This window comes from Podarcis gaigeae (assembly GCF_964106915.1).
Source record: "Podarcis gaigeae genome assembly, chromosome: 2".
NCBI lineage: Eukaryota > Metazoa > Chordata > Lepidosauria > Squamata > Lacertidae > Podarcis > Podarcis gaigeae.
The window spans coordinates 26,271,812-26,295,731 of record NC_139679.1 but is presented as its reverse complement, the minus strand read 5'-3'; the positions used below and the strand labels follow the sequence as shown (position 1 = coordinate 26,295,731).

Sequence of the window (23,920 nt, the reverse complement as noted above, 5' to 3'; positions counted from 1 at the left end):
GGCGCTGAGCACTGCTGTCACAAATTGCTGCCCACAGGTAGAATTCGTGCACCCAGGGACAGAGCCAAACAAACTGAAAAGCCCAGTGCTAAAAGAGCAGAGCCTGTGTAGAACGATTAGTCGTGCTTGCCAGTCTCCTGAAACTGAGCAATGCAACCATACTCATAATACCAGAGACCAATAGGTAAAGGTAAAGGAACCCATGGCAGTTAAGTCTAGTCAAAGGCAACTATGGGGTTGCGGTGCTCATCTCGCTTTCAGGCCGAGGGAACCAGCGTTTGTCTGCAGACAGCTTTCCGGGTCATGTGGCCAGCATGACTAAACCACTTCTGGCACAACAGGGCACCGTCATGGAAGCCAGAGCACACAGAAACACCTTTTACCTTCCCGCCACAGTGGTACCTATTTATCTACTTGCACTGGTGTGCTTTCAAACTGCTAGGTTGGCAGGAGCTGGGACAGAGCAAGGGGAGCTCACCCTGCCATGGGGTTTACCTTTACTCCCTAATGAATCACCAGCACAATACAGAAGCTGCATTCATAAGGAGGGAAACCAGCTGCAACCTACATCTCACATTTTGCTCACATATATGCACCGTGTAATTAAGAAATTAATTTTTATTTAGAAGACATTTCAGATAACAGCAGGTCCAAGAGGACAGTCGGTGAATTTATGCCTGTTCTGAAGGTCAGTCGGTGAATTTATGGCAGCCAACTCGAACCACACCTAAGACAGATCACTCAAGGAAGTGAGCCAAACCACAGAGGACAAATGAGGCTACAGATTCACAGAGCGAACTGAAGACCGTTACACAGCAGATCACTCACGGTTGAGTGAGCCATCTTCACCACAGACTACAGTCGAGTCACAACATAGCATTCAAGGAATGAAGTATCTATAAAACTTCTGCGAGTTGCACACTTCCTCCCGTACACTCGCTTAAAACAAACCTTCTCTTTCACACACATACACAGTCTCTCTTTCTCTTAACACACAAAAAACAAATACTCTCACTTTCTTACACATATGGCCTCTTGCTTGTCCTCTGGGTTTGTGCTTCTAGAGGAGACACAATCAACTCCATAGGACTCTCGCTTGCCTTCTTCCAATGTTTATGTTGTACTGAACTCCGTTGACTGGGAAGCGGAAGGGGGAAAAGGGTCTTCATAGATTAGGTTAGTCAAGTGTCCTGAACCCCTGGCCTACCTGGAAGGAAGTCAATATGCCAAGTCCAAAACTCGAAAGTCCAGGCGTCAATCCACACAACCGATGTTCAAAGGTCCGGAAACACAGTCCAACGCCAATCCAAGTAGCCAAGTCTGAAGTCCAGCAGTCCGGATACAGTCCAGAGTCAAACCCAAAACACAGTCCCATGGCAGTCCAGGAACATCCAAGCCAAGGTCCATCAACATGGGCAGATGAGCAGGCACAGCCCCTCTTTTGTACAGTTTTGTACCTCAGATTACAGACGCTTCAGGTTACAGACTCCGCTAACCCAGAAATAGTACCTTGGGTTAAGAACATTACCTCAGAATGAGAACAGAAATCGTGTGGCGGTGGCACGGCAGCAGCGGGAGGCCCCATTAGCTTAAGTGGTACCTCAGGTTAAGAACAGTTTCAGGTTAAGAACGGACCTCCAGAATGAATTAAGTTATTAACCTGAGTTACCACTGTACTTGGCATGCTGACCCTCACCTGCTCCAAGCCTACAGCTGAGGCATCACACACCTCATCCCAGAGCTAGCAAGCCCCACCTGGCCACCTAGAGAGCTGGGCTGTGGGCCCTTGCCTGCTTCAGCCTCCCAGAGTGCCCTTCCCACTGCTCCCTGTGCCTCAGATCCCGCTGTGTTCGTGGAGACGGAGGCCACTCTGGCAATGGGTCCTCCTTCTCTGGTACCTGTGCGTTGACCCCCATCACCTCGCCATCCTCCGTCACCCTATGAGTACTTCCTCATTCCCCGCTTGTCCCCGCTATGCCCCTCGCCGGGATCCTCTTCCTCCTTTTCCTCCCCCCTGTCATCTTGCTACTTCACGACACTAAGCCAGAAAGTAAATTTGTACCTTCTGACAAAAGGTTTGAAGCTGCATTAAAAATCTAGGTATTTTTTTCTGAGAATCTTTCCTAAGGGTGAACACACTCTGAGTGTCCATCCTTATGTAGCTGAAGTGGTATTATTATTATTATCATCATCATCTTCTTCATCATCATAATCATTTTATACGCCGCTCCCAACAGAATATTAAAACATGATAAAACACCAAACATTAAAAACTTCCATAAACATCATGCAAAAGGAGGAGGTATCAGCAGCTGTGGTGCAACTCCAGAATTATTTTTTTTTTTTTTTTTTAAAAATCTTTTTAAAGGTAGCTTAAAAATGTATATATATTAAGGGAAGACTGAAAATCAGGCCGGACACTTAAGTGTTTGAAGCAGGAAATAGCATTTAAATTAGAAGGATGCATGGTGCTGCTAGTTCAAATTGTGAGCTCCAAATGGGAAACAAAGTCCAATTGGTTTTGAAGTCTTAAACCTGAAAGACTGCTTGGCCCAGGTTCTAAGATCAGCTGAGAGCCTACTGTCTGTCCATAAGAGATGTTAGGCTGAGAGGATCCAGGAACAGGGCCTTTTCAGTGGTGGCCTTGCACTTCTGGAATGCCCTCCCAAATGATGTTGGTATGGTCCAATCCCTGTGGCTTTCTTCAGAAAACCCTTACGAGGTTTTCATTTCACTCTGCTTTCTATTAATCTCCATCTAAGTGAAATTGTCCTGCTTAATTTAAAGGGTGCAGTACGGATATGAATCTGATTAATGTTGATATTGTTGTTCTTGTTTAGGACTCCTCCTTGTGACGGCAATGTAGTTGGAAAGGCGGTTGTGTGGTTTTTTTAATAAATAAAAAGAAATGTGAATTTTATGGCAGAGTTGTAGATAGAAGCCGTCATAGAAATATATTACAGGTTATGAACTGGCCTATGCATTCAGTCAATCCAGAAAAAAAGGACTACCCAATTTTGTAAATTACCTTCCTGTTCCAGTACATGTAGAAGTTATGCAACATTACATTAGCGTCTCGAGGGGAATGTGTGACAAACAGTGGTTAAACTGGCACATTCTAAAAGACTATGGAAAAAGAGAAATTCCTTCCTTTAGAAACAATTTAATACTGGTTATAGTTTACTGGAACATAGTTAAATCTTTTGGGAAGGTTGAGCAGGAAGTATTGGCTCTTTATAAGATAATGGCCTGCTTGGAATTACATTCAAGTTTTCTTTCTTTCTTGTTCTTGTGTGTATGTTTTTCTATTTCTTTCCCCTGTTTTTGTATGTATGATATTTAAACCTGCATTTTATATTTCTGTTTTAATATATTAACTTTTATATTATGCCAGCATAATAAATAAATAATAAATAATATTATTAATATTGGTTATGTAATTGTTATATAGTTGCATAATTATGTAACTTTAAATGCATTAAAGTTAATGGGCTGGATTCAACTAACAAGGGCTCCTGCTAGTACAACGTGGCTTTCCCTCTCTCTGCTCAAATGTGCCTTCTGTGCCCACCCCCCAAAAAAAAAATTCAGTCCAGAGGGTCAGGAGGATTCCCCCGAACAGCTCATAGGGCAGGAGAAGAGTGAAGATCATGCCTCTTTGCAGACTGAAATGCTTTCGCTGATGGAATGATCAGAAGAGTGCGATGTTGAATTCCACCCATCCACAAAAAAAAATATCAAGATATTTTTGAACTGCATGCATGAGACATTAATGTTGTTCTAGGGAAACCTTTCGCGTTTGCAGATGTTACTGTAATGTTGGGACGATATTCGGGTGTCATGGGACTCAGCGTGGTATGAGATGTGTGTGCGAGAATAGAAATGAGTTCATGTCCTCTTGTTATGATGTATTGACTCTCCTTCTGTTGAAAGAAATGTGTTGGTCCTAAAGTGTTTTCACTCTGCACAGTTTAGAATTTGGAGGAAGAGCATCCGTGGAAATTATTGATGTGGGATACCCACTGTTCTACTTCTTGTTTTGATTTATGTATTGATTATTCACAGAATCACTGACTTGTAGAGTCTGAAGGGACCACATTCAATTCCCTGCAATGCAGGAATCTTTCACCCAAGATGCCACTCCAACCCGTGACCCTGAGATTAAGAGTCTCCTGCTCTCTGACTGAGCAATCCATAAAAAAACATAACCAGAACCAGGGGCGGATGAAGTGGGGGGCAGAGGGGGTGGGCTGCCCCGGGTGCCACTCTGGGGGAGGTGACAAGATGGCCTCTCCTCCCCCAGCTGTAGAGTGGCCAAGGGTGTGCGCAGTCAATAAGGGCGTCACTCATGCGGCATCCATACGGGCTGCCGTGTGTGCGCACCATCCATATGGGCATCTATACGGGCTGCCTCTCGCACAGTGACCGTACGGACTGCCACACATGCGCACTCCGTACAGGATGCCACATGTGCACAGTCCGTACGGGATGCCACTTGCGCAGCAGCCCATACGGTCACCATGCAAGCGGCAGCCCGTATGGACGCTGCACGTGAGCAGCAGCCTGTACGAAGTGCACATGTGTGGCATCCCGTACAGACTGCACATGTGCGGCATCCCGCACAGTCACCACACATGTGGAGTCCGTACAGGCTGCCACTTGCGCTCGGTGGCCAAATGGGCTGCCGCTTGCACAGCATCTGTATGGGCTGCCACACATGCGCACTCCGTACAGGCTGTCTTAAGTTGTGGGTGAACATATCAGACGACACAGCAATTCTTCAAACAGCTCTTGTTTATTGACAGGCCAGAACAGAACTGAACTGTTCAGCCAGCCTGCTTATATAGAGCAGTGTTTCCCAACCTTGTGCCTCCAGATGTTTTTGGCCTACAACTCCCATCATCCCTAGCTAGCAAGACCAGTGGTCAGGGATGATGGGAGTTGTAGGCCAAAAACATCTGGAGGCACAAGGTTGGGAAACACTGATATAGAGCTCCACTAGAGGGTTCAGCCAGCCTGCTTATATAGAGCTCCACTAGAACGCAACAGTAAACCATTTGCTGTAACTATCCAATCACTGAACGTCACTTTCAATCCCTTATTTGCATATGTGGACCTGAGTGAAAACTATCTACAGTATCCCCCTGCTGGCCCAGGGTGAGAACTTCAGTACATAACAGGCTGCCCTGCCCTGGGTGTTGGATAGGGTTCCTCTGCCATTGACCAGAACCTGCTGGATCTGACAAGGGGCTCATCTTGCGCCACATCCTGCTGCCACAGTGGCTAAACAGATGCCTATGGGAAGCTGACATTTGCCACCTTTATTACATTGGAAAGCATAGGTCTTAAAGGAAAAAAGCTTCCAACCTAATGTGATTTTAGCTTGCTGTTAATGCCTGCTTCATAGACATTAGCAGAAGAAGATATAAAAGCTCAGAAGCTGGCAGAAGAATGAAGAATGATAAGCATTAACCAATGGCATCAAAAGCCCTCTAATGCATAACTTTGCTGATGCATGGGGGGGGGGGGAGGAAAGCAGGCTGAAAGAATGTTGTCCTCTACAGATGTATTTCCCTTCCTAAAATGCCTTCATACGATGCAACCCTGAAATGCCATCGCCATTTGGCAAGAGGGGAACATTGGAGATGAAAGAGTAGCAGCCAATCGTGTGAGAAGGAGCCTCTCCCCCAACAACTGGTGTTGCTGCGACTCATGTGGGTAGGCATATGCACAGCTCCAACCTCACCACCAACCTGACCCTCCCCTGCTCAATCCAGGTAAGCTCACAGCGACACCAATGTCAGGGGGGAAGCTCTGGCCCACCACATGGGCTGCCATGGCTATACAGTGGTACCTTGGGTTAAGAACTTAATTTGTTCCGGAGGTCCGTTCTGAATCTGAAACTGTTCTTAAACTGAGGTACCACTTTAGCTAATGGGGCCTCCCACTGCCGCTGCTGCCGCCGCCCAATTTCTGTTCTCATCCTGATGCAAAGTTCTTAACCTGAGGTACTATTTCTGGGTTAGCAGAGTCTGTAACCTGAAGCGTCTGTAACCCAAGGTACCACTGTATAATAAAGACAAGGAGAAAGCGGTGGCGCTGTGGTCTAAACCATTTAGCCTCTTGGGTTTGCCAATCAGAAGGTTGGCAGTTCGAATCCCCACGACGGGGTGAGCTCCTGTTGCTCTGTCCCAGGTCCTGCCAACCTAGCAGTTCAAAAGCACACCAAAAAGTGCAAGTAGATCAATCGGTACCGCTCTGACTGGAAGGTAAACAGTGTTTCTGTGCGCTCTGGCTTCCGTCATGGTGTTCCATTGCACCAGAAGAGGTTTAGTGATGCTGGCCCTATGACTCAGAAAGTTGTCTGTGGACAAACGCTGGCTCCCTCGGCCTGAAAGCGAGATGAGCACCACAACCCCATAGTCGCCTTTGACTAGACTTAACCGCCCAAGGGTCCTTTACCTTTTTACCTTTAAGGCAAGTACAAAATAATAGACATCGGCAAAATAACATCCGTGAAACTGTAGCTGTGTTGTGCCCGTCAGCAGTGGCTATCGGTTTATTATTGTTGTTATTTATTTAAAAAGAAACTTCACATTCCAAAGCTCACACAGGATCTGTTGCATGCCAAAATTATACCTTTGAGCAACATTTTAATGAATAAGGAATGAACCCCTTAAATTACAGTTTGCCAGCATAAAGAAGCAGTAAATGAATGAATGAATGAATGAATGAATGAATGAATGAATGAATGAATAAGAAATATATACATTTTTTTCCCCACCTTTATACCTATTGGGCTCAAGGCAGCTCACGGGTAAAAATGAGAACTGCTAAAAACATAGAATGAGCAATCAATAAAAGCAATTGAAACAGTAATAGAATAAAAACTATATACATATACAAAATCTATTAAAACAAGAAAGATGATAAACATTATTATATTATTATATTATATTATATTATATTATATTATATTATATTATATTATATTATATTATTATTAATGTTTGTACCCCACCCATCTGACTGGGTTGCCCCAGCCACTCTGGGCAGCTTCCAGCATTTACAAAAACATAATAAAACATTAAACATTAAAAACTTCCCTATACAGGGCTGCCTTCAGATGTAGGGTGCCAGCCTATTCATTAAAAGCAGTCAGTTCCCAAAAGCCTGATGGACAGTGGCGTAGCGTGGGTTGTCAGCACCCGGGGCAAGGCAAGTAATTTGCGCCCCCTAACCCGTGGATTTTAGCACTTGAGTGTGGCCGCCGCCCCCTGCACCCCCCACGCTACACCACTGCTGATGGAACAGAAAAGTCTTCAGCTGCCAGTGTGAGGACAAGAAGAAGGAGCCAGTCTCACTTCCCCCAGAGAAGGAATTCCAAAGTTTGGGCACTGCCACCGAGAAGGCATGTTAAATAAATAAATAAGGCGGAAGTGCTGGCAAAGCCTTTACTCACCCATCCTCAGTGCAGTGTAGCACATAATCATGCCTATAATCTTAATGTCTAGTGATGTGAGCAGCCCATAGGCAATGTCCGTGGCAGAGTTCTGCAGATTCAGCTGATCCTGAAAGCCTGTTTCTGAAGGCCTCCTGTGTTTAGCATCTTTTGCAATTTCCATATTTTAAAACCATCATAAAGCACATGAAATCTCTGCAGAACTCGGGGGCTTTATTGTACGTTTGTCTCACTCAAACAGCAAATGGGAATTACTCTGGGACGGAAAGGAGCTCTGTGGGTCAGTTTTCAGCTATCAACGTGATACTGTCTAGCTTTTTCATGGTGACTACCTGTGCTTTGTAGCTCTGTACTGTTAAGACAGACAACTTCTATGTGGGGAAAGCTGCTTAGGGGGTCAGAATTCCACAGAGCAGGCTAACAGGAGAGAACCTAGCCCAGAAGCAGGGGAATATTATTCTTTTACTGCCTGCCATTCACAAGCAGGAGAAAAGATCTGGAGGGCAGCAGCTTGAGGAAGTCTGCTGTAACAGCTATAACTCAGTCTAAACCACTGAGGCTCTTGGGCTTGCTGATCAGAAGGTCGGCGATTCGAATCCCCACAACGGAGTGAGCTCCCATTGCTCTGTCCCAGCTCCTGCCAACCTAGCAGTTCGGAAGCATGCCTGTGCAAGTAGATAAATAGGTACCACAGCAGTGGGAAGGTAAATGGCATTTCCATGCGCTCTGGTTTCCATCACAGAGTTCTGTTGCGCCAGAAGCGGTTTAGTGGTGCTGGCCCCATGACCTGGAAAGCTGCCTGTGGACAAATGCCAGCTCCCTCGGCCTGAAAGTGAGATGGACGCCACACCCCATAGTTGCCGTTGACTGGACTTAACCTTCCAGGGGTCCTTTACCTTTTTACCTAACAACTACTGCACACTGGCCCACTCTCATTTTAAGGTAACGTATTAAGTGCGGGGATAAGCATTGTGTCAGCTTAGGAGCAGAGAGTGTGAGGGCCTTATAATCTATTCAGTATTACAAATATAGATGTATTCTAGTCCCACTCTGGCAAGCCCAGGAAGTTCTCCCAGGGTATTAGACTTGCACAAGCTGGTTACCAGTCGTGATGGCTGTATGCTCCATAATCAAAGGGAAATGGGTCTCTGAATAGCAGTTGCTAGGAGACAACAGCAGGATAGGCCTTTTGTCCCTCACTTTATCCTCATGGACTTCCCTGAGACATCTAGTTGGCCACTGTAGAAAACAGGAGACTCGATTAGGTAAACCTTTAGTCTAATCCAGAAGGCCTCTTCTTAGGTTCTTAGCCATTGACAGGCCTTTTTGTTTTGTTTTTTGAAGATGAAGAAGAAGAAAATCCTCCGTTGATCCAGAGAGAACATGGACCTCCCAGCTAAGCCTTAGGATGGTAAGATCATTCTTTATGTCCTGTCAGATGACCAGATGCAGAAGAAGATGGGTATCTGTGCTTTGATAGATGAAAAGGAGAGGGCATTTCCACGACTGCCACTTTCCTCACTGTTAATGACAAGGTGAAACTAGCGTTTTGTGAATCTGTTAGTTCTGGTTTCTCTCAGTTTCTCATTTTTCCAATCGTAACTTCAGTTCTCTGCATTTCCACATCACATCACTCTGTGATGTGATGTGATGTGTGTGTGTGTGTGTGTGTGTGTGTTTAAGTCCGATACAGCATTTTGGTGTGAATGTCTCCTAAATATTTTCATATGCATCTTCTACACATTTTGGAGGCTTTTTTTTTCACCAATATATGCATTTCTATGCACATTCCTTGCTTGGAGAATAGCATTGCAAAATTTGGAGAAGTGTGAATTTTAAAGGGTGGCTGTGTTTCAGTTTGTGTATTGTTTCAAAAAGTGTGAATTAGGTAAGTCCACATTTAAATTTAAATGAGAGATTAATTGAATTCCCCCATCCCATTCCTAGCTCCAACTGCTCTGAAATTTTCACTTCAGCACACCTCTTGAGAACCCAGCTGTCTTTTGTATCTTTTTGCCAAAGCTCCCCACAGGTCAACAGAAGTTGGTGTAGATGACTTACCTTTGCAGCTAATTGTCCATTTGTCAACTGTGGCTGTTGTCATAATCCGGCTCCTTCTACCACTCCCAAACAAGAAAAATGGGCCTTTTGCTTTACATCAGAAATAGTAGCTATTGAAGTGTGTTTGTTTGTGTGTGTGTGTGTGTATTAAACACACAGTTTATTTATTTATATTTATTATATTTCTTAGTTGCTTTATGTATAAATAAAAGTCTCAAAGCAACTTAAGAATTTCCAGATTGCTTTTCTTTTGTCTTGCAAAAATGAAACTAAGACAGGAGGAATTGCTAGATTCTACTTTGTGGTTTATAACCAGATCAATGAATGTGTGTGTAGCATATACATTGCAACAAGCTATAAAACCCTGGGAAAGAGTTGTAATTCATAAAAGTAACAGGAAATCAAGCCCGTTCACATTTTAAGTTGCCCTAATACAATCTTGGGCGTGAGGCTAGAGGAGAGGAGGGAACTTCCAGGTAAGTAATGATGGAGACAAATCTTAGTGTAACTGAAACAAAAGAAGGAAAAAGTGAACTTCCAGCAAATCAACAGAGCCTTAACTTGCCAAGAGAAACAAAACTCAGCAGCTGACTCAGGGTATTAGAGCTGCAAAAGATATTTGAGATACACTGGACAGGTCTGCCAGACAAAGACTTATTTTTATTAGACTTGTGAATCTTGCATTTAGTTTAATAGGATGAAAAACACATTCTTCTTTTTGCGATCTTGAATCTGCCAAGGTAGACAGGTCTGATGCCACCAATGGTTTAGCTGTTCCTTTAAAGGACTTTGAAATTGTTATGAAGTCTAGTGCAGTGCTAGAAATTCTAGTGCAGTGCTAGAAATGCTTTGCAGCGGTTCTCAACCTGTGGGTCCCCAGATGTTGTTGGACTACAACTCCCATCATCCCTGAGCTCTGGCCTTGCTAGCTAGGGGTGATGGGAGTCGTAGTCCAACAACATCTGGGGACCCACAGGTTGAGAAATGCTGCTTTAGAGCCAGCAGCAGTGTCTCTAATTCTGGATCCAGGCAAATGCCTCAAGTATCTCAAGGAAGCTTTGGGTTTCATTACAGGCATGTCAGTCTTCTAATGTCAGGAAGATAGAAAATACCTGGTGTCTGCATTCAGGGGTTAAGGCGCTCATGCCCCTTTGCACAAAGATCAAACCTAGTTTGCAAAGATGCAAAACAGTGTCTGCTGCCACATCTTCTTGTTGCTGGTTATGGGTCCAACCAAGGCAAGGTCTCGCTGTCAATCAGCTCCATCGACAGACTGTCCCTGTCTGGACAAGCTACACTTTCTCATTCTTGCTCTCCTGTGGAGGGAAGGTGATTTTGGTAAGCTGAGAACGCCAAAGTATTAGCCTCGTTCTGTCATTCTTGTATGCGTAGAGGTGGAGCGCTTGGGTGTGGGAATGTGAGAAATGTACACCTTTCGGTGTCGCCACTTTTAATCTCTAAAAGAGCACGTGTTGATAACCCTTGGTGCCATGTGATGCCACGCTTTATTTAAATATCATGTGGAACCCAAGAGCGTCTGACAGTAAATCAATCACAATGAACCTGGAGAACAGATATATATACAGTGGTACCTCGGGTTAATATCTTAATTCGTTCTGGAGGTCCGTTCTTAACCTGAAACTGTTCTTAACCTGAGGTACCACTTTAGCTAATGGGGCCTCCTGCTGCCGCCGCGCGATTTCTGTTCTCATCCTGAAGCAACGTTCTTAACCCGAGGTACTATTTCTGGGTTAGTGGAGTCTGTAACCTGAAGCGTCTGTAACCCGAGATACCACTGTATAGAGAGATCCTCATTACAAATAAAATAGCAAGCACCAAACTTGTACATTTTTCGTTTCCATGGCTTCTTGTGTTTGTAGCTTTTGTAGGAGCACAAGAACAGGCACGTTTGAAATTTGCATGTGAAGTTGGACCTTGGTACTGTATATTGTAGAAAGGATAGTACAGTGTGTTGAGTTCATGTTTGTTTAAATGATTTTATTACTTCTTGCTACGGATGGAAGAGAAACATGCTTTGGTTAGGATTTTAATGTGACCCTACCTAATTTACACTATCTGGAACAACATGCAAACCAAAATTCAACTTAAAATTCACCCTTCTCTTAATTTTGTAATGCTGTTCTGCAACCAAGTAATGTGTACAGTGATGTGTCTATTAGGGAAAAGTGTGCATAGAAATGTATATATAAGTGAAAAATAACATGAAATGCATTATATTAGAGCAGAGCTTTCCAAACTGTGTGTCGCGACACGTTAGTATGTCAGCTGCTGTTTGTAGGCAAGTCACACAAATGCTCCCTATGTTCATCCAGGAGCCGGAAAGGGATTAGTATAACCTCCGGCTTGCTATTAAAACTGAATTAAAAAGGTAAAGGGACCCCTGACCATTAGGTTCAGTCGTGACCGACTCTGGGGTTGAGGCGCTCATCTCGCTTTATTGGCCAAGGGAGCCGGTGTACAGTTTCCCGGTCATGTGGCCAGCATGACTAAGCCGCTTCTAGCGAACCAGAGCAGCACACGGAAACGCCGTTTACCTTCCCACCGAAGCGGTAGCTATTTATCTACTTGCACTTTGACGTGCTTTCGAACTGCTAGGTTGGCAGGAAAAACTGAATTACTGTGTCGCAAAATGATGCATATCTAAAAAGTGTGCCACCAACATGAAAAGACTGTACTGTATTGGAGGTCATGGCATGCAAAAATGTGCATACCAGGCAACATTTCATGCAGAAATGTGTATACTTGGAGATATTTGCAATGAAATGCAGACAGAGCTTCATGAGAACTTTCTGGGGGGAGAAAATAGCAAAGTGATGCAGAAACGTGGAGAAGCAAACTTAAGACTGGGAAACTGAGCTAAACCAAAATTGGCCAGCCCTACTTCTTGCAAGATTGATGTCAGGTGTACATTCAGCAACAGACTGCATGTACAAGAACTAGAAGTGAGAGGGTACTGAGTTCAGCCTAGGGCAATGCTCAGCTGGAATCAAAATACACGTGCAGAGGTACCCAAGGCACCAGTGCATGAGTAATTGCACCCTTTGTGGGGGTGGGGAGGAATCACAATTTTTAACTGGAGACGCAAATAATGTGGGGGTGGATCTTAAATCACAACATACCATATTTTTTCCGTGTATAAGACGATACCCCCCCCCCCCGATTTTTAAAGTTTAAAATTGGGGGTTGTCTTATACATGGAATGCTGCAATCAAATATATAAATAAATACACGTCGCCATCCATATTCTTTATCCTCAGCCTCCCCTCACTATTGGCCTCATGACAAACCCTGGTACCTCAGGTTACAAACGCTTTGGGTTACAAACACTTCATGTTACAGACTCCGCTAACCCAGAAGTAGTACCTTGGGTTAAGAACTTTACCTCAGGATGAGAACAGAAATTGCGCGGCGGCAGCAGCAGTGGGATCCCCCATTACAGGAGGCCGCACTCCAGCGGGTGCAGAATGCTGCAGCGAGACTCCTTACGGGGTCCTCGCTGCGAGATCACATTTACCAGGTGCTATACTGGCTGCACTGGCTCCCGGTGGGGTACAGGGTCAGGTTTAAGGAGCTGGTTTTAACCTTTAAAGCCCTATACAGCCTAGGACCCTCGTACCTACGGGACCGTCTCTCCTGGTATGTCCCACTGAGGAACTTTTGGTCTTCAAATAAAAACATCTTGGAGGTCCTGGGCCACAGGGAGGTTAGGCTGGCCTCAACTAGAGCCAGGGGTTTTTCGGCTGTGGCTCCAATCTGGTGGAACGCTCTGTCACAAGAGACTAGGGCCCTGCGGGACTTGACATCTTTCCGCAGGGCCTGCAAGACAGAGCTGTTCTGCCAGGCCTTTGGTCGGGGTTCAGTCTGACTCCATCTTCCCTTTCATAAGAACTTGCAGGAAAGTGGCCACCCAATTTTTCTCACAGGCGCATATAAGTTCAGCACAAACAGTTGGGCCTGGTGAGCATTTAAGGTTCCCAACCCTAATCTGCGGGTTGCCATCCGATTGGATTTTATTCTGATCCTGATCTGATTTGAGGATGTATTTTAATTGATTGTCTGATTTTATGTTAATGTGTTATACATTAGATGTTAGCCACTCTGAGCCCGGCTTTGGCTGGGGAGGGCGGGATATAAATATTATTATTATTATTATTAGCTAAAGTGGTGCTTCAGGTTAAGAACAGTTTCAGGTTAAGAACGGACCTCCAGAATGAATTAAGTTCTTAACCAGAGATACTACTGTACTCCCCCCAGCAGCCCCCACTCCGGACATTGTACCTTCCACCGTAAATACTGAGACAAAAGTGCAACACACAGGCAGGAGAGCTGGAGCCGCAACTACAGTGGAGTTACACTGAGCTGACAAGAGCAGCCGCCATTACAAGAAGCACAGTGGTAATAATTTTGGTTCTCCCCCCCCCCCATATATGTGTGTGTGTGTGTGTGTGTGTGTGTGTGTGTTTTGAGCATGTGTTGCAAGAGTACAGAAACAAGTATACATGCAGGCAACTTTACATTTGTTAATGCTGCCCCTGGCCAGGTCAGGAAATGAAATTCTAACCAAATAACAACCGCAACATTTTCAAGCCAAGGAAAATTCACTGTACATCCGCTTTGCGTGTTTCATTTACGGGCTTTTCTTCACTCTTCTCCAGCGGCGTTGGCCCTTGTTCTGTACACTCTTCTCTGAGCCACCCTCGGGAGGCTGTTTGGACTGCTCTACATCAGAGAGACAAGCCAGAGTATTTTCAAACGAATCCCTTGAAGTTACTATAAGATTAGGGTGCTTTTATGTTTAATTAAGAGAGCGTGGCATATCATTTCAGCAGTGTAATTGTTTCCTGCTATTAAATGGAGCTGGAGGTTGTTTATCTGCTCAACAAGAGACATCAATCCTGAGATGCTCCCCACTCCACCCCCCACCCCTCTTTCTGGACAATGATGTGATTTTTTTATTTGGCTGCATGATAAATGCAGCTGCAACCTTTGCTTGTTGATGGACTAACCCGCCCACTTCTGACGTTATTTCTGAGCAGATCATTTTATATTTGTTCCATGAGCAATAGTGTTGGTCTCTGTACCTCTGACTTCTGATTCTTTTAGGATCATCCTGGCCCATCTGTTGCACTCCTGAAACAGATGTTTCTAGTGCACAAATTTGGCCTCTCTATAATATTTAAAAAGTATCCTCTGCTGTTCAAATACATACTGTAGTTTAATTCAGACATGCACGATATTAACCTCTTCTGGTAACAATGAAGTCGGGGCCTGAGTTCTGTGGAGTGGAAAACAAGAGCCTACTCCCCATGCAGGGATGCGGGTGGCGCTGTGGGTTAAACCACAGAGCCTAGGACTTGCCTTTCATGTGCATGCACACTTCTTCAGATACTTTGTTTCAGTGTATCTAAAAAAGTGTACATGCTTTTCAGAAGGTCGGTGGTTCGAATCCCTGCAATGGAGTGAGCTCCCGTTGCTTGGTCCCTGCTCCTGCCGACCTAGCAGTTCAAAAGCATGTCAAAGTGCAAGTAGATAAATAGGTACTGCTCCAGCGGGAAGGTAAATGGCGTTTCTGTGCGCTGCTCTGGTTCGCCAGAAGCGGCTTAGTCATGCTGGCCACATGACCCGGAAACTGTATGCCAGCTCCCTCGGCCAATAAAGTGAGATGAGTGCCACAACCCCAGAGTCGGCCACAACCGGACCTAATGGTCAGGGGTCCCTTTACCTTTACCTTTATAATATTTAAAAGGTATCCTCCGCTGTTCAAATACATAGTTTAATTCAGTCATGCATGATATGAACCTCTTCTGGTAACAATGAAGTCGGGGCCTGAGTTCTGTGGAGGGGAAAGCGAGAGCCTACTCACCCAGGCTCGTTCACTCAGGGTTTGGAGACCACTCAGAAGCAAAACAAGCAAACAAAACAAAGCCAAAAAACCACAAAATGGTGTTGAAGGAATCATGTGCACCTTATTTTTGCACTTCTGCTATATTGCCCCAAAGATAAATGATTGAAAGAGGACAGGGCTCCTGCATGTTGAACAGTTATGTAGATTGTCAAGCTGAGCTACAACCTGGAGATCTGCCCTGAACCTTGAACTTGAGGGGAGTACATGGCTTCCACCCCCTCCCCAGTTCCTTCTCCAAATCTTTCATACACCCAAGCTGTGCAGCACATCTTGAATTATATTTGCTTACTACAACAGGCAGCAGAATGGAAGGGATGGCAAGAATAAGCAGAGGAGGATGCTGCGCCTGCCTCCTCTCCAATGGTGCTGGGGAATTTAAATGGTGCTGCCCAGAATAGCAGCAAATAAAATCCGCTCATACGTCAGCGACTGATAAGACTTGTCAACCAGTTCTTCCAAAGTCTTCCTAAATTATAAAGCTCCAAAATACAGACCAAAAGAGAGCAGGTCTCGGAAGAGTGAGGAATACAACAGGTACCACCAGTGAAAAGGCCCTGCTCCATGTAGCTCCTGTCCTAACATTTGATAGGGTGCCCACTTGCCCTCCTTCTTGACATGGGATGCTCTCTATTGGAGTCTCTGGGTCCAGTACAAAGACCACAAGAAGGGTGAGCAGGGACCTTGAAGTTCCCAACAGCTGTTAATCAAGCAAGCAAGCACACAGGTCACCTTTGTCACAGTCAGGACGCCTATGTCCTGGCCAGGCCTGCACCCAATCTTGGTTTTGTACAATCTTGTTTGTCCTCAGTCACCAAAATTATATTATCAACATATACAAGCAGAAAATTTCCCCCGCTTCATTTGCAAGGAATAGTACAAAACAAAGAGGCACTAATAAAGAAAAGTTCCACGGTGGCAACAGAAAACAAACTAAAAATGCTTTTGCAGTTCATCAAAACTATCCAGCAATATCAAGGTATAGGAAAACTGGTGCTATTAACAGAAATCCTTCCAGTTGGTTAATTGGTTTGGCAACTTCCATGCACATGACGTGCGATGCTAATTATTTTCCCCAAGAATTACGGTAAATGATAACTAATCAGAGGCAGCTAAAATTGCAAATGGCAACAAAATATCTGTGAAAGGAAGAGGAGCAGGTTTCCTCAAGTGTGTTGCAGGTAGATATACTGTTTGTAATGAAGTGAGAGCAGTAGTTTACTTGCTCAAATTAACAAATAAGAAAGTTTAGAGAATTTAAATTCTAGATTAAAATTGATTACTTAATTGAGAAGGGGGATAGTTACAAAAACACTGGGGCCTAATTTGAATAGTAGAGTGCCCGGTATCTGGTGGGCAGACCAAAGCACTCGTCAGGAGAGCTATGAGATTCAGGTGAGGGTTGTATGCCTTTTCAATCCCAGCAGGTATATGCCCAGCTTAGAAATGATGCCTCCTTGGTAATGGCGTTGCCCTGAGTAAACTCTCTCTCTCCCCCCCCCCACTTCCATCTCAGTCGTCAACAGCACCATCCCCCTTACGGTGGCTGCTTAAGGCCATTTGCCTCTTCACCTTCTGCTCTCCCACTTTCACTGTGATAAACAACTACCTGACATTCAGAAGACATCTGAAAGTAGCCCTGTTCAGGGAAGTTTTTAATATGTGACATTTTAGTGTATTTTTCATCTTTGTTGGAAGCGGCCCAGAGTGGCTGGGGAAACCCAGCCAGATGGGCGGGGTACAAATAATAAATTATTATTATTATTATTATTATTATCTCTGCTCTCCAGGTTCTGGGAGAAGGGGGGGTCTGGAATGCTTTCTAACAATAACATGTCAGTCAGCAGCTCTGGTTCTGCTCCTCCCCCCTCCTCTTCTTCCATGATCTCCCAGGTTTGTCCCTCTCCTATCTCTGAGCCGTGACCTTCTGCAAACCACTGTTGTAAATCCATACTGCCTTCCTCTTCTCAGGAAGGTTGAGGAGGAGGAGGAGGCGGTCTCCACCATTCCTCCTCAGTCCAGTCCCTGGCATAAATATAGATATAAAGATATAAAGATACTGTTTCTGCACCTAACTACCTGTTAGGACTGCTGAATGACTTCCTCAGAACGTGACTTCTGCCTGGCTCTTTAAACGTGGCCTTCCTTTTGGGATTGTCCCTCCATGGCTGCTTTCTAAGGAATTAGTCCTTAGCTCACTTTGGACTATGATGTGACACTGTTGAGAGCTTGTGAGGAAACAGCAATGCTTTCAAATGTGGTGTGTGTGTGTGTGTGTGTGTGTGTGTGTGTGTGTGTGTGTAACAGAGAGAGAGACAGAGAGAGAGAGAGATAGATGAAGTTCCCATCATCAGTGTATCAACACAGTTCTACACGCTGGATGCTCACAGGCAAAATCATTACCAAATTTGTTTTGGAAAGCTAGTCAATTAAGTGGCCAATTATTATACATTTAGCAATCAATAGACAGGTCAAAAGTTGTCAATTAACTGGTCATTTGAATGACTTTATGAGCAGAAACAACATAAGAACTTATCTAGCAGATTACCAGTAGATAAAGAAATGGCTTATTCTTTTCGTAGGTCCACTGTGTGTGTTTGTGTGTAAAACCTCTGTCTTATCTCTGGTGGGGCTGCACAACCTAACTCTTTTCAGCAAAGCCTAAACATTTGTAATTTTTCACAATGCATTCCTTTCCCAACCACCAGATTCTTTGTTCCAAAAAGTGCTGTAACTTTTTGTTTTATTACAAATTACCCATGCTTCTGAACACAGGTAAATGTACAAAGAAGATACCGGTAATCAAAACCACAAGGAAACTTACAAACAAGATAATTCAAATTACAAAAAAAAAAGAACTAGCAAGGGCAAGTGCTTTGGGAGATCAGACTCCCAAATGAATGGGGTGGCATTTATCACCAAAGGTGTTTCCACAAAAGGCGTTTCCAAAACTTAATGGCTGTAACATCAAATTGTGACTTGTGTGCTTAAATGGGTCATCACAGATCTGAAAGTCGAAAGAAATCTTGTTCAGTGATTTAAATTATTTCCCTCATATTTTTTTCCCTGATGGCATAAGTAGATTCAGGACTTTTTTTCAGCCAGAACTTTCCAGAACTCACTACTGGCACCTCACAGGTGTGTGCCATTACCATTCTAAGAGAGAGGTGTTTGTGGTGAGTTCTTTTTCTAGAAAAATAGTACTGCTTATATTCATGATGGAATGTTGAAACTATGAATATATTCCACCACCCCCCCTCAAGTCCTGGAAAGAGAAGGCAAAGGTCACAGCAGATTTACCAGACTCTAGTCCATGAAGTAAACTGTTACCAGTGATTCCAGGACCAGGGAAAACAGAAAACAAATTGAAGCCATCTGCAGCCACAATAACTTTATAATCCATTGGAACCCTCTCTCCAGTACTCAAAACACCTACCTTATTTCAGGGATGGAAGCCCTGTAGTCATCCACTACAACTTCCAGCATATTCTTCGGCCATTGACTGATGAGAGATGTAGTCTGGAGGTTTCCCCAAACCCTGGTTTACTGGTTCAATAATTACCTTGGGGGCTTTCCATCTGGTGCCCAACCTACTCCCTGCCCCCCATGAACCAGCTATTCTAATTGAGTAGTAGTGAATACTTCAGTTTAGCACTGGTCATCTGGAATGTTTTCCATGACAATGTTTTGTACCAGTTTTTTTTTGGGGGGGGGCCATTACATAAAATTCATTTGGAAGGGCTTAACATTTTCTGATGCTTTTTCTTTGTTGGAGCTGAGCAATCATAATAATATGCCCACGCCTCAGACTAATTTTCAGCCAAACAAACAAAAGCTAACAACAATAGCAGCAGCAAGAAAGCAAAAACTTATTACTGATGTTCTATTCAGAGCCAGATTTGTTCTGTAAATTCTGCAACACAATAACAGATGTTGGCCGCTGATTAAACAAACAGGAGCTGAGACGCAAGAAAAACACCAGTTTAACTTCAAAGATAGCTTAGCTTGGAGCCTGACATTACATTATATATTTTTTCTTCTTCAAGAATTAAGTGGGAACAAGATCTCTTTATTGCCAGACTTTGATGATATCAGATATCAAGATAATTTTATGCCAGGTCTCCACCTGAATAATTAAAAATATATCTAAGAAGGTTCCAATATCAGGGATTAGAAATAACTCTTCTAGGCAGAAAAGTATTTTTATACTGGCTGGAACAGATTATTATGGGACATATAAGACAGCCAAATTTATTGGTTTGACTTTAAGGAAACAGAAATTGCTTAATATTTTAGATGGGAATATGTGTTAATGATTATAGCCTTGGCAGACGGTAGGGACATCGATCGCAAAAGTTCCACTGACAGCCCAAGTTGCTGGTACCTTCTTGTTAAACTATTGTAGCCCTGTAAGGCAAATGTTTAACCAGCATAGAAGAAATGTCGCTCAGGCGACAGTCTCTACCTTGTGTTGACCTCCCTCTAGACACAAGGCTGTATAGGTTACACATCATGGGACAGTAAAAATCTTGAAGAGGAAAGCTGCCTGCACTCATTCTACCAACTGGGTAAGCCCTGGCAGCCAGACTGGAATACCATAGAGCAATTGAGCTATAATTTTGGCGTTGAAGACCTTAAGGGCAGAAGGGATATGCGAATTATCTCTTATTATGAAAAAACGTATTATGGCCTGCATAGACATCTTACTGGCATTCACTGCCATTGCACGGTGCGTGGACCAGAGAAGCCTATGATGGAATGTAATTCCCAGATAGTTGAATTTGAATACCTGCTGCATGGGTTTACCACCAAATACCCAGCTATAGCTCTTGCGTGAATTCCCAAAAACCATTATTTTGCTTTTGTCAAAGTTCATGTTAATGAACACTGTAACAACTTCCAATTTTTCTAGAAAAAGAGGTGCTGGAACTCACCATGAATGGCAATGATAATGGCAATGGCGCCCACCTGAAAAAAGCCCTGACTATAACAATATCATTATATTCCAATACAGTTTAATGTGTTTTGTATGTATGCATCTTATTGTTGTTTTTATTGCCTGTTATCTTTTATTTATGGCCAGATGGACTAGCAAGCAATAAACTGGGTTGGCTATGTCTAGGAAAGATGCCTTAGACATAGAATAAGCTGGTGTCATTTGAAAAGCAGTGGAACCTTGGTTCCCGAACATAATCTGTTCCGGAAGTCCATTCGACTCCCAAAACATTCGAAAACCAAGGTGCGGCTTCCGATTGGCGCAAGTGCCCCGGAAACAATAGCTGACAACTGCATCAGATATTCAGTTTCCAAAAAATGTCTGGAAACCAGAACACTTACTTCTGGGTTTCCGGCATTCGGGAGCTGATTTGTTCGTCAGCTAAGGCGTTCGAGAACCAAGGTTCCACTGTACTTCAGAATATTTGCACAAGCTATGGTAGGACCTCATGAACTTTAGATACAATGAAGTTACAGGTGTTTATGGGTGGGATAGGTATAAACCTAGGCGGTTGCTAAATAAGGAAATGTCAGCCTGATGGAATTGATGCTCCATTATTCATTGCATTTATGGATCACCTTTTAGCTGTCCCCACATTTTTATTTTATTTTTAAAACACTAAATCTGAGCATATTACCTCTGAGTCCATCACAGCGCTGTGATTTTTGTCCAGAAAAGGCTTGCTGACTTGAACAACCTTTCCCACCCAGCAACAGGAGGTAGACAGAGTCCCTAACTGGCTCTGTGTTTGATGGTCAAGCTCTAGTTGCTAAAGTAAGCTCATAGATCTTTTTCTCTATCTTTGGAGAGGAAGCATTCTGCAGAAAAACAAATCAATTTGAGTCCCAGGCAGATGGGAAGGGAGCAGATTGCTGCTGTACTAGAACAGAAGATACTAAACATGTTTGTCTGTTTACTATGACACTCCATGACTCAGGCACCTCTGTGGATAATAAAATAGGCAAGCATCTTCTATTGGCTTTTTAGGAGTCTGTCTCATTTTGCCCTATCTCTGGGGCTCTGTGAAGCAAATCTTCATTCACCGGCCTGGGGTATGTGGCGATCACACACAGGGTCCCCAGACGTTTAACGGCCTATTGATCCATGTGCCACCACTGTGCTCACTCCCCCGCTGCCACCAACCCGTTACTCTCTGGTAAAACACTGAGTCCAGACAGTTGTTAAAAGTGAACAAAAAAAAAAAACAAGTTTATTTTACAAACATTAACAAGTTTACGGTTTCTCAGATAATATTCCTGTCAGTATCTTAACTTTAGTTTCTTTACCGGCCTATACCTTCCTACTGATTATCTGAACTGTTTGACTGACTCCTCTTAACAAATTCCCTCACTCTCTCACACCAGACTAGCCCAACCCACAGACTTATCTTCTCTGTCTGTTCTAACTCCAGACTGTCTTCTCAACAACTCTAACTCCCTAAACAACCTCTGTGCTTAAAACTTATACAGTTAACTCTGCCTCCTGGGTTCCCATTGGTTAGTCATTTTACAATTAGTTAACCCTTTCCCTATGAACCCAGTATGATGTCACACACATAGGAGGGCAAACGCCACAGGTAGCTCAGTTGGTAGAGCAGGAGACTCTCAGTCTCAGAGTTGTGGGTTTGAATCTCACACCAGGCAAAAGATTCCTGCATTGCAGGAGGTTATGCTAGATGACTCTTGTGGTCCCTTCCAACTCTATGATAAGGTAAAGGTAAAGGGACCCCTGACCATTAGGTCCCGTCGTGGACGATTCTGGGGTTGTGGCGCTCATCTCGCTTTATTGGCCGAGGGAGCCGGCGTACAGCTTCCGGGTCATGTGGCCAACATGACTAAGCTGCTTCTGGCAAACCAGAGCAGCGCACGGAAACACCGTTTACCTTCCCACCGGAGTGGTACCTATTTATCTACTTGCACTTTGACGTGCTTTCAAACTGCTAGGTTGGCAGGAGCAGGGACCGAGCAACGGGAGCTCACCCTGTCACGGGGATTTGAACCACTGACCTTCTGATCGGCAAGTCCTAGACTCTGTGATCTAACCCACAGCGCCACCCGCGTCCCTATCAACTCTATGATACTGCTTCCCAAATAGGGTACTTCCAGGCATCATCATTTAAACAGCATTGTTTAATTGCTGGTCTGTTTTCAGCTGGAATAGTAATTTTACTCTTTTTCATTTTTGGTGTGACTAAACTCATGGTACAGAATATTGGCACCTCTTTTTCTTTTGCTGCACATGGCAGCCATTTTGTGCTGCCACCCACATCACTTTTATCAATACTGTTGTACTGGCACCTCATATATATCTTTTACCAAAAAAAGTGCTGCTTCAGCCAAGTGAGTGGTCCTAATTTTTTCAATCCCAAATGTAGGGGGGTGTTCATTGGGACCATTGGGGGGGGTGACGGTTAAATATTCCTTTACCCACTCACTGCCCCAACATGATAGATTACATTATGACACATCTGTATGGAAAGGGAAATGTTGAAGTGATAGAGTTGATTTCTTGAGAAGCGATAAAGATCATAGGGAAGGGAATGTGTAGAGCACTAGTGACTTGAGGAAATTGTGCAGGTGTTCCATAACATTGGATGTTCTGAGGGGAAAACAAGCTAAACAGAGAAAAAACATGAGTTGGGAGATGTTGTGTTCAAAATGTCATGCAGGTGCCTGATAGATACATGAAATACAGATTTCAGTTGTGTGGGTGTTGGGAGTTTTCAGTTCTTATCTCTTCTCTGCAGTAATGTAAACAGCTAGTGTTCTAGCTTGCCATTCTTCAAAAATGCCAAGAGGGGGAGAAATTACAAACTCAACCCACCAGTCACTGATATCGCTCACTTTTTATCCAGCTATTTTCAAATTCTATTGACCATGAATTTGGTACACTAGGATTTAAGATGCACCCAACCTCCCTCCCTTCAACATGGCTCTTTTTAAAATTTATTTTACAGTGGACTTGGGTCTGTTGTTTCATGTGCTCATTTTTCTCCCTAGGTGTCAGAGAGCAGAGATAATAGGCTGTCATTTTATCTGTATGAAGAGGCTGAGTAATGAAGACAAATGCTGGCAGTTCTCAAATGTGTACTGAAGATCTATTTGCATACAAGATCTGTTTAGAATTTATAGCTGAATTTAAAACAATTCCTCCATAAAGCTGCAGTTTAAAATAAACAGACATGTTACTTATGTTTTAAATGCAACGATTTCCAGAGGGGTGATCATATTAGGCAGCGTTGCAGCAAAAACAATAAACTGTCTTGTGGCACTTTCAAGACTAACTAATTTATTATGGCATCTGCTTTCATGGGCTAAAGTCCACTTCACCAGCTGCCCGAAGTATTATCCTCAGTTGCAGACATATACACATACAGTATTGGAGTGGGGGTTGTAAGCAGTAAGCAGTGAGGTCATAAGAAAATGAATTGTCACAGTTTGTACATTTTGCACTACATTTCTCTTTGACCTTGCTGGTT

At 43.8% G+C, this 23,920-nt stretch overlaps 1 long non-coding RNA gene across 1 annotated transcript in view; it reads left to right on the top strand.

Annotated features, from left to right (window-relative positions):
* The window catches only part of LOC310839303, a 127,794-nt gene extending 104,082 nt beyond the window's left edge, over window positions 1–23,712 (top strand). The window contains exons 2-3 of the long non-coding RNA XR_014561410.1: window positions 21,116–21,216; window positions 23,442–23,712. This is a non-coding gene — a long non-coding RNA (uncharacterized lncRNA). The remainder of the gene's footprint in view (window positions 1–21,115; window positions 21,217–23,441) is intronic.
* Window positions 23,713–23,920: the final 208 nt, after the last annotated feature.